At 25.8% G+C, this 10,350-nt stretch overlaps 1 long non-coding RNA gene across 1 annotated transcript; it reads left to right on the forward strand.

Moving 5' to 3' along the window:
* The first annotated feature begins 2,104 nt into the window (after window positions 1–2,104).
* On the forward strand, window positions 2,105–4,487 carry LOC107473423 (uncharacterized). The gene is made up of 4 exons (XR_001588976.3): window positions 2,105–2,251; window positions 2,340–2,394; window positions 2,481–2,619; window positions 4,225–4,487. It is a non-coding gene; the product is annotated as an uncharacterized LOC107473423 (long non-coding RNA).
* Window positions 4,488–10,350: the final 5,863 nt, after the last annotated feature.

Consider the following 10,350-nt stretch of genomic DNA (forward strand, 5'->3'; position numbering starts at 1 on the left):
AAAATCATTTTGGAAAACATGAGAGATAATTAGTTTTTATTCTTAATAAGATATCTAAAGTCCTAAATCTATTTCTTGTAAACACTTGTTGGACTTTGAAACTTGTTGTACCATGGTTGCTTATGATTCTCTCTTCATAGATGGTTGATCATCTTTTCTCCCTTTAATTGCGTCGTCAATTCCTGAAAACTATGTTTATCAATTTTCAAAATAAAAAAGAAATATTAATAATATTGAAGAAATACATTCATGCATTTTTTTGTGATCAAAATTCATGCATTTAACTAGAACTATATTTGTTTTATCTTTTTATTTTGTATATGCTTTATTCTTTTATTGCTGTTAAAGGATCATATATCTCTCTTGTTTTTGTCTAATGCTTATTCGGCCTCTATACCTTGTCTTGTGGTCTAACTCTCATTTGGGCCTTCAGCCTTCACATTACCTAGACTCAGAAAAGGAGTAACCCAAAAAAAAAAAATAACACTTATTTGTTAACTTTGGTGAGGCCTTGACGCTAGTGACGAACTGGCAATTGAACCAAGTTTGGTTAGGTGACTAGTTCGCTTGAATAAAAATCGGAATGAAAAAGTATAGGGAGCCAATGGTCTAAGCGTACAATGTGTACAATGGAAGTTTAAAAAGTATTAGAGATATGACTATTAGTGTTATATTATTTTGTCAGGTTATGCTTTTGGAATGAATGGGTTCATGACATGGTATTAGAGTTTTAGATCTGAAAAGTCAAGGAAGTTCAATCCTTGGTGAACTCCAAAATCAGGTTAAATTTATGACATGAGATGTTTATTATTCCTGGATGTTTATTTTATTTTATTTATGGACCAAAGATTTAGCCCATTATACACATTATATGCTTAGACCATTAGCTCTCTAGCAGTACCCAATCGGAATTTGAATATTGTCTTGCAACAATTTATTGATCAATGACAAATCTTTATAGAACTTATATTTGCGATAGATTAGTCTTTAGTCTATGGAGCTAAAAAAATATTGTAATGAAAAAAATTGGGCAATTTTATGAACCACATAAGTCATAAATCACACATTCCAGGGTTTAGGTCTCGGTAGAGAGTAGGGGCATGGGAGAACCCTTTAAGTATAGTCTATGTATGATATTACCAAAAGTAGAAAAACAAGAAATGCTCTTGTTTTTTTGGTATGGAAGAAATACGTATTTGTTTACTACGCAAAATCTTTTTTTATTTTGGGACGGGGTTGTTTGGAATGTATTATTTTATTAAAAAATAAATATATATTATTTAGTTTATTTTAATATATATTTTATATTTTAATATATATTTTATATAAATTACTGATTTGGTGATCAATTTTTCTAAAAAAAATACGAGTAAAATGGAGAAAAAGAAAACAAAAGATGAAATTGATGCAAGCTAGCTAGGAGATCCCAAGTGGTGTTCTTAGCAACAAAAATAGTGAAGTACTCAGATACGGTAAGAAAATGGCAAAATCCCGTTATATAAAGATGATTGATTATTTTAAAATAATTGTAAGTCAGTCAAAAATTTGGTGTGTGTTTGGATTTTAGCTTGTATAAAATTGTTTTTGTAAATTTGATTTTGTAAATTTGATTTTGATGCAAAGTAAGTTTGTGTTAACGTGATTTATATTATATTAAAATGGATTATAATAAAATAAATGTTGTTTGGATTATACTACTCAAAATCACTTTTAGATGAAAAATTACTAAAAAATATCAATTTAAATAATTTTTTATATTATTCTATTATTTTACTTTAGATATTTAAATAGATCTTATTAAGAGATATGATAAAATACTAATAAAATACATAAAAAATAATAAAAAAATATTGTAAACTCCAGTTAAATTAGTAAATAATTAGTTAATAAATTAGTTTTTAATAAAAAAAATTAGAAATGTAAAAATAATATCAAATTAAGATATAGCACATCGAAACGAGAATTTTGACACCAATTTAAAAAAAATTGGTCTAAGATTTGACCGAACGGACCGAACCAAACCCAAATCGAGCTGTCGGTCCAACCGGACCAGCCTATTAAATGAACCCAACCTTCTCATCCTCCCTATTTCAGCAATACACAGCGCTGAAGCAAACAAGGGAAGGAGAAGAGAAGTTCGCCGAAAACCTCAACTCACCGTAACTTTCCGATCCGAGCTCCGATTGCTGCACCGTTTGAGGTTACGCGTCCACCGCGTCAAGCTCTACGTTTCTACCGGAACAATTTTTTGGTAAGCCATTAATCACTTCCAGCCATTTTTCCCCAATTTTCGAAATATTGGAAGGGATTATGAATTTCTTTGATTTTTGATATTTTAGGATCCAATTAGCTTGAGAAAAACATTCACTCTTGTTTATGTGAAGTTTGGGTAAGGTGAGAATACAATAATTCTATTTTAATTTCATTGAATTTGAGCTTTGAGTATTAAATTGGGTATATGTGTTATAAATGTGTATTAGGTTGTGAATAAATAATTGGAATTTGGAATTGTGAAAATTGGAACTTGGAGGAAGCTGAGCCTAGTGTTTAATGAATTCTGGAAGAGCTGTGTTTACTTTAATTGAAATTGCCTTGAACCTTACATGGGAATCGGCCAAGGTATGGTTTAGGTTTCTTGTATTTAATATATAATGTTCTGTGAAAACTTAGGCAAGATGACCGTAAGATAAGTTGGAATGCAGGTGTATGTTTAATGTTTAGCAATTTGTTGATGAATATATTTGGTTGGTGTTTGTTGAATAATGAGTGATTGATTATGGATGGAGATGGTTATTATGATAATTTGGAATGAATCATGGTTTAATTATTGCTTATTTGAGTATAGGTATATTGAAGAAAAGCTTGATGGATTTGTTGAGATATGAAATTGTGTAATATTATTGAATGGTGGTTGATGAAATGATATAGAGTAGATTGAGCATTGTTGTTGGCATTTTGAGTTGATATTGAAAGGTTGAAAATGTATGAAATGGGAATGTTGAATGAGAACGTGGTTTTGAGGGATTTGTAAAACTTTTGATTTTGGGATGAATTTCGACGAGTTATAATTTGACTTTCGGAATCCTAAATTAATTCCAGTTTGTTTTAAATAAAAATTGGATTCATGAACTTTATGTCGTTTCAAGAACGGAAGAAAAACGATTTAAAATGGTTGAGTTATGCCTGTAGGAAATTTTGATGTAGAATATGTAATTTTAGACTATGCAGGAAGCTATATATGATTCTGTAGCTCTACTACTGAAATCTGGTTTTTAAGATAACGTACGTGTGGTCCCTATTTTAGCAAACACGATTTTTAATGTTTTAAACTGTATTTCAAGCCTCTAAACCTCTATTTTCATTCCTTTAGTCATTAATAATAGGATTAAACCTGATATTTAGATGAAGTTAGGAAATGGATATAACTTGAAGGTGAAGTAAAGCTGAGAAGTGATGATTTGATTATGAAATGTTATGGATAATCATATATTATACTTGGCTGGATATTCAAATGAATGATTTTGTTTGAAACTTGGCTTGAATGATTAAATGATATGAGATACGAGGTTCCCTGGATAAAGTGTCGTGGCTTGCCACCACGTGTACCAGATTGAAGACTCGATACTCTATTGACCCTACGACGTAAGTGTGACCGGACACTACATAAATTTCTGGAAATATTACCCCATTGAGCAATATTGATTATTTGAGATAAAGTTATGCATAGACTCTTGGGGATGCACATCGGGGGACAGTCTAAGTTCAATTTAGACTTGTCGGGATGGCTGGATAACCGACAGATGAGCCTCATCAGCCGTAGGACAGGCATGCATCATATGCATTCTATTTGAATACTTGTTGTGCATTAATTGGGTGTGCCTAAGTGTACTTGCCATGCTTAATGTGTATTTGTTACTTGCAGTATTTGTAACCTTCTTGTGCTTGCCTTTATCTGTTTAATTGTCTATGAAATACTGACAGAGATGGAGGTATGGAGGAATGGTAGTACGGAACTTAAATTTAAGATTAAGTTAAGTTAGGTTTAGATACTCTTAGAAAACCACATTTTATGCCTCTTGTTTAATACTTTAAGCTCTATAATCTGAGTGTCGACGTTCTAGGATTGCCTCTGGCATTCCCAGGGCCTTATATATTATGTGTATGACACATTTACCATACTGAGAACCTCCGGTTCTCATTCCATACTATGTTGTTGTTTTTTAGATACAGGTCGAGAGGCGTCTTATTAGGCGTCTGAGCTCCTGAAGTGAAGTGGTTACCGGGTTATTTTGGTGCACAATGATGTATATGTATGTACTTAGCTTTCTCTCTACATAACCTAGTCTTTTGATCCTCTTAGAGGTTTATGGAGAGGATATATATATTCTCCGGCCAGTCTTGATTTCGCAGACTGAGTTAGGAGCTTGTTATTTTGTATTTTTGGCTCTCTATTCCTACTTTTATTATTTTATGATTAATGATTACAGTTCTCTCCTCACGCCAGTCATTCCGTTTCCAGAGCGTTGTGTTTTTTATTTCGCGATTTTTGTTTTACCCATTTTTCAAAGCTCCTAATTTATTATATTCTTTCTGCTATTATATGTACACATTTTATTTTAGAGGTCGTAACCACCTCTATTTTACATCTTAGGTGTAAAGCTTTGGGTGGTAGGGTATTACAAATATCATAAAAAAGTTCATATAATAAAAAAAATTCATATGAACTAGAAAACAATAAAAAAATAATAATATACATGAAAAAGAGAATACTAAAAAAATAATATAAAAAATATTTATCATATAAATAAAATAAATATAATAAAAAATAAAAATATGAAAGATAGTATTATACATTTTGTAATGTCAAGGAAAAAGAAAATATTCTATAATTTTTTTAGTACCTTTAGTACTCTTTAATTTAGTATCATTTTGGATTATAAATTTTTATTATTTATGACTCTTTTGTTACTTATAATTAGTATAATATAAAGACGAAAATAAAGTAAGTATAAAAACGGAAAAAAAAAATCATGCAAACATAGTATATAATAATTACGATCAACAACATATATTATATAAAAAAAATTACAGTAAAAAATAAATAAAATTAATATGAATAAAACCAAATAAAAAAATAAAAAATTTATACACAACATAAACATAATATAGCACAATAAAAGATAGAAAAAATTATTTATATAAACAAAAAATAATAAATTTTTTTACTTGGGTCATGATTGAAATAAATTTGTATGAAAAAAAAAATTGGAACGAAGAACATACACAAAGAACTACGGTAAAAGTTATATAGTTATTTGCATCTTTTTTATAGAAGAAAATGAAGGGTAAAATTAGTAGAAAAGGAAAAAAATTCTCATTTAATTTTTCAATGGTAACCAAACTTCTCCAACGTGAACACAGAAGTTAGAATTTTTTGTTTCAGGTAAATATATGTTTAGAGGTGTAAGCACTTCTGGATTGAGAGTTCAAAAAGGTTGCCAAACATAAAAATAAAATGTTCAAGATACTCAAAGAGGCTTCTCTCTTTCTCAACGTGAACTTCAAACATACCCTTAAACCCTTTTAAGTTATATTTTTTTATCAATTTTTCAACCATTAAATTATAATACTTTTTTGTATTTATTATGTTATATATAAAAAAATGACCCAACAAATACATTGGAACACTAATATCTATAAGGCTTCTAATACTTGAGTCTCGTGATGTATTAACAAAAATGTTATTTATTTATAAGAATTAGTCACCAAAATTAATTATTATGTATTTGTGTATAAATATATATATTATTTAGTTAATATATATTTTATATTTTAATATATATTTTATATTAATAATTAATTATATATATAATATAATTATTAGGTTAGAAGCCTATTTTATTTTATATTATTTTTTGTGTTAATGACATTTGATTATAGATATTTATTTATAGAATACACGGGAGCTTGAGTGAGATGAGAGGTAGCAGTTGGTGCTGTAATCCACCTTTTCAGAATTTTGCTCATCAAAGCCAACTATAAAGTTAGTGTTTAGATAACCAACTTTGATTATTGTACAATTTAGCTACAATAATTTTATTGCTAAAATTATCTGATTTTTCATGTTGATTGTTGGTTACTTCTACTTAATAACATTCCATTTTAAAGATATTGTTTATTTTACTAAAATAATTATGAAAATAAGTTAGTTTATATTCATTGTTTTTCTCAATTATAAGGAATGGGGAGGGAGTGGTAAAATAATTGAATTAATTAAATAAAAAGGGGTAAGAAGTTATGTCATGAGAATAATTTTATTAAATAACATAGTACATAAATTACTTTATTGATATCTTAATCAACTAACCAATCTCTACCTCCAAATTCTTTTATTTGGACAACAATCTATGTCGCCTAGCTATGTTTGAAGAAGGGAGTGACAAATATTAAAATAATGTTAATTATTGACTTAGTTATGTATATTACTTAGATTTTAGTTATGTCAGTTAGACTTGCCCCTGTATATATATTAGTTAATCAATTAATTATTTATTCATAGTGGCCTTTTTGTTACCTACGTCATTCTATAAGTCCTATTGAATGAGATTATAAAGAATTTGTGGACTATTCATAACATTAAAATTCGAAAATAAAATAAAAAAAGATTATTTAATACTATATAAGAGAAGGAAAAGTAATCATATCACGTGTAAAATAATATAATAACTAGTATTTTTATCCGTAATAAAATTACGTGAATATAAATTTTTTAAAATTATGGCATATTTTGTTCTGACAGTATAAATTATGCATTGCACAAAAGATTTATAAAATCAAATTATTTTTACAAAAAAAATCATAGGTTGACAAAAGTCTATGACTAAAAAGACCAAGATATCTGTAGATAAAAAATTAAATAATAAAATTTTTAGTTATTATTTTTATATAAAAAATCTAATTTTTTATTAATAATTAATTTTAACATTCTTTATCTAAAATTCAAAATAATTTAACTTGTATACTTTTATATTTAATTAGGTGTTAACTGTTAAGTTTGTTGCACAAATAAAAATAATTAATTTTTATATTTGCTATTTAAAAATAATATTTTTTCTCTCTCTCTATATATGTATATAAAAATATAATTAGATATTAGCATAAAAAAATTATACTGATAGTTATGTTATAAAATTAACTCAAAATTAATTTTTTTAAAACAATTGAATCTTATTTCTAACTTTTAATTATAATATTAGTATTCTCTCCAAATTATATGTAATAAATATTTGAAAGAAGAGAAATGAAAATGTAAATTAAAAAAATAAGCGGTGAAAATTTAAAACTAAATAAAAAACTAAAAAAAAGGAATTTAATAACAATAATAATATTTTTATTTAAATTATATTTTTTTAATTTTGTTTTCTGTAGAAGAAAGATAGAAAAAATAGAGAATGAGAGAAAAGAGAGAGAAATATAAAAATAAAGAATGAGAGTGAGAGTGAGAGTTTGTTAATTTTGAAAAAAAAAATTATTTTAATTGTAAAAAAATATCGAATGACATATTTTGATTTATCAAATTACTAATTTAAAATATAAATTATATATAGAGTAAAAATAGTAGAGAGAAATAAAAAAGATGAGAGAATTTAGGAATAGAGTTTATTAATTTTGAAAAAAATATTTTTTCTCAATTTTAATAAGAGAGTGTCATGTGACACATTTGATTATTAAATTAGATAGTTATATGATATATAATATAGATATATTTCAATTTCAATTTTAATATTTCAAATTTAATTTTAATGCAATTAAGAATGATATGTTACACATTTTAATTGTCAAATTAGTAATTAGTCATTGATATTGATAATCATATATAAAATAGATAGAGTGATTGAAGAAATGAGAGAAATAGAGAAAGAAAGAGGGAGAAGGGGAGAAATTTTTAATTTTGGAGGGAAATATTTGATTTCAATTGTAACAAGGGAGTGACATGTGGCATATTTTGGTTGTAAAATTAGTAAGGCGAAAAAAAAATTTTTTTAATTTTGCAGGGAGATTTAATTTCAATTATAATGGGAGAGTGATATGTGGTACATTTTGGTTGTAAAATTGGTAAGGAGGAGAGAAAAATTTTTTAATTTTAGAAAGAAAAATTTGATTCAAATCACAATGAGAAGGTGACATGTAACACATTTTAATTATAAAATAAAATATATAATAGATGTTTTGGTTGGACAAAAGTATCCAAAGTAAAATAAGTAAGGCAAAGGACAAGTTCAATCATCATAAAAAAAAAAAAATGAAAGTATGAAACAAACAAGGTAAAGAAGAGGAACACCTTTGAATAGAGGGCAGAGCCTTGAATGAAGGGCCACAGCCAGAAAATAAGGAAAGGGTTTTGGGTAGAGAATTTGGACATATCTGAAAGTTTTACATGAAAATAGCAAAATAAGAAAACCATGACTCCTAGACCCAAATATCTGAAAATTCAAAGTTGAGTTGAAAGTCCAAAAAGCACGTTTCTTATTGCTAATTATTAAGAAGAAAATGATGTAAAAGATTATTCCTTATCATTTTGTATCGCTATTCTTACTCCCTGTCACATCAATTAGATATCTTTTTTTTATATTAATTTTGGAGTTATTAAAAATTTAGTAGAAATTAACTTGAAGAATATTTAACAGGAAAAAATTGAATAAATAATTAAATTAATCCTTAAAAATATCATCGATTTTTTAAATTGGCTCTATTAAATATTTTTAATTAAATTCGTCTTTCGAAAATTTTAAATTAGTTATGTTAATTTTTTCGTTACTTTTATTATTAACGATATCAAATTTTGCTAATATGACACGTTAAATAATATTATAATATATTTAGTAGTCTTAATTAACGATTAATATAATAAATTTATGAAATTAAATTAAATCAACCTCAAATAGAGAAATTCTAATATCTTAAGATTTTTTTTAATTAGGTTCTATTTGATTTAATATCACATTAGTAAATTTTGACTTTATCAACAAATAAAATAACAAAAAGACTGATGTGATTAACTTATAATTTTTGAAAAACAGATTTGATTAAAAAAAATTTTAAGAACTAATTTAAAAAACAAATAATCTTTTAAAAATAAATTTGAGTATTTACTTAAAAAAAGTTTAACATATAAGTACATAACATATAAAACAAAATTATTACTTTTTCTTAAAAAAGTTACAAATATTTTCATACATTAAGGTTATTAAAGTGAATGAGGACAATTAGATATGTCTCTACAAAATCTAGTTTATGCCTTAAAAATCATAATTTAAAATTGTCCCAATATTAACTCAAAAAGACAGTAATACTTGTCCGATACTCCATATATAGTTACACATTTCTTACAAGGCTCTTATTTTCTTAAACTTAAAACTCACAAATTACTAATAAATTTAAAGAGAATCCAATAACTAAGAATACCCAACTTAATTTTGTTGGCCATCTAGACTAAACTGTAATTATCAAAGATTTTACTATTATAGATAACGATTATTATGTGCATATAAAAAATATTTTTAAATTAATTATTTATATAAATATATATTAAAAATATATAAAATAATATATGCATATATACACAATATATAATGACTAAAAATAGATTTTTTTATAATATAATATTATATAATTACATACATATATATAATTATTTTATATTAAAAATATATCAAAATTAAATTCTATATAATATATAATAAATGTTTGTTAAATGCATACATAATTAACCATTTGTAAAATGTTTTCTACACATGTCACAGAATTTAAGAATTTTCGATTTGAAAATTTAACAATTTGATATTTGATAATAAACGCCTCAACGGTCTAAACTATATTTTAAAGAGCTTAAGTAGAAAGTTTTATATTAAAAAGACAAAAAATCCAATTTTTAAATACACTGGATATAACCAAAATATTCAAATTGTATTCTATTGTCTATAATAACGTATTCAGTACTCATCATTATTAAAAAAAAAAAACTAAAATAAAGTTTAAAAAAGCAAATAAAGAAATAAATAAAAAATATTAATAAAAAAATTAATTAAAAAAAAGACAATTAAGAATTAACATTTTAAGAGTTAAGACTTAAGACCGCCCTAAAAACCGTATTCGTACAGTGTCTTCTCCTCTCTCTCTCTCTCTCTTCTTACCAAATTACACATTTTTTTCACTCTCAATAACATAACCTTTTTTTCAATTTTTCTCGTTATATTTTCTCTGTTTTTTCTTTGTCTCTTTCTATGCTTTCTCACTCTAAAACCTCAAATTCCAAAACGCCATGCCTCTTCTTCTTCTTCTTCTTATACC

The sequence above is a fragment of the Arachis duranensis genome, chromosome 2 (assembly GCF_000817695.3).
Source record: "Arachis duranensis cultivar V14167 chromosome 2, aradu.V14167.gnm2.J7QH, whole genome shotgun sequence".
In the NCBI taxonomy this organism is placed as follows: Eukaryota; Viridiplantae; Streptophyta; class Magnoliopsida; order Fabales; family Fabaceae; genus Arachis; species Arachis duranensis.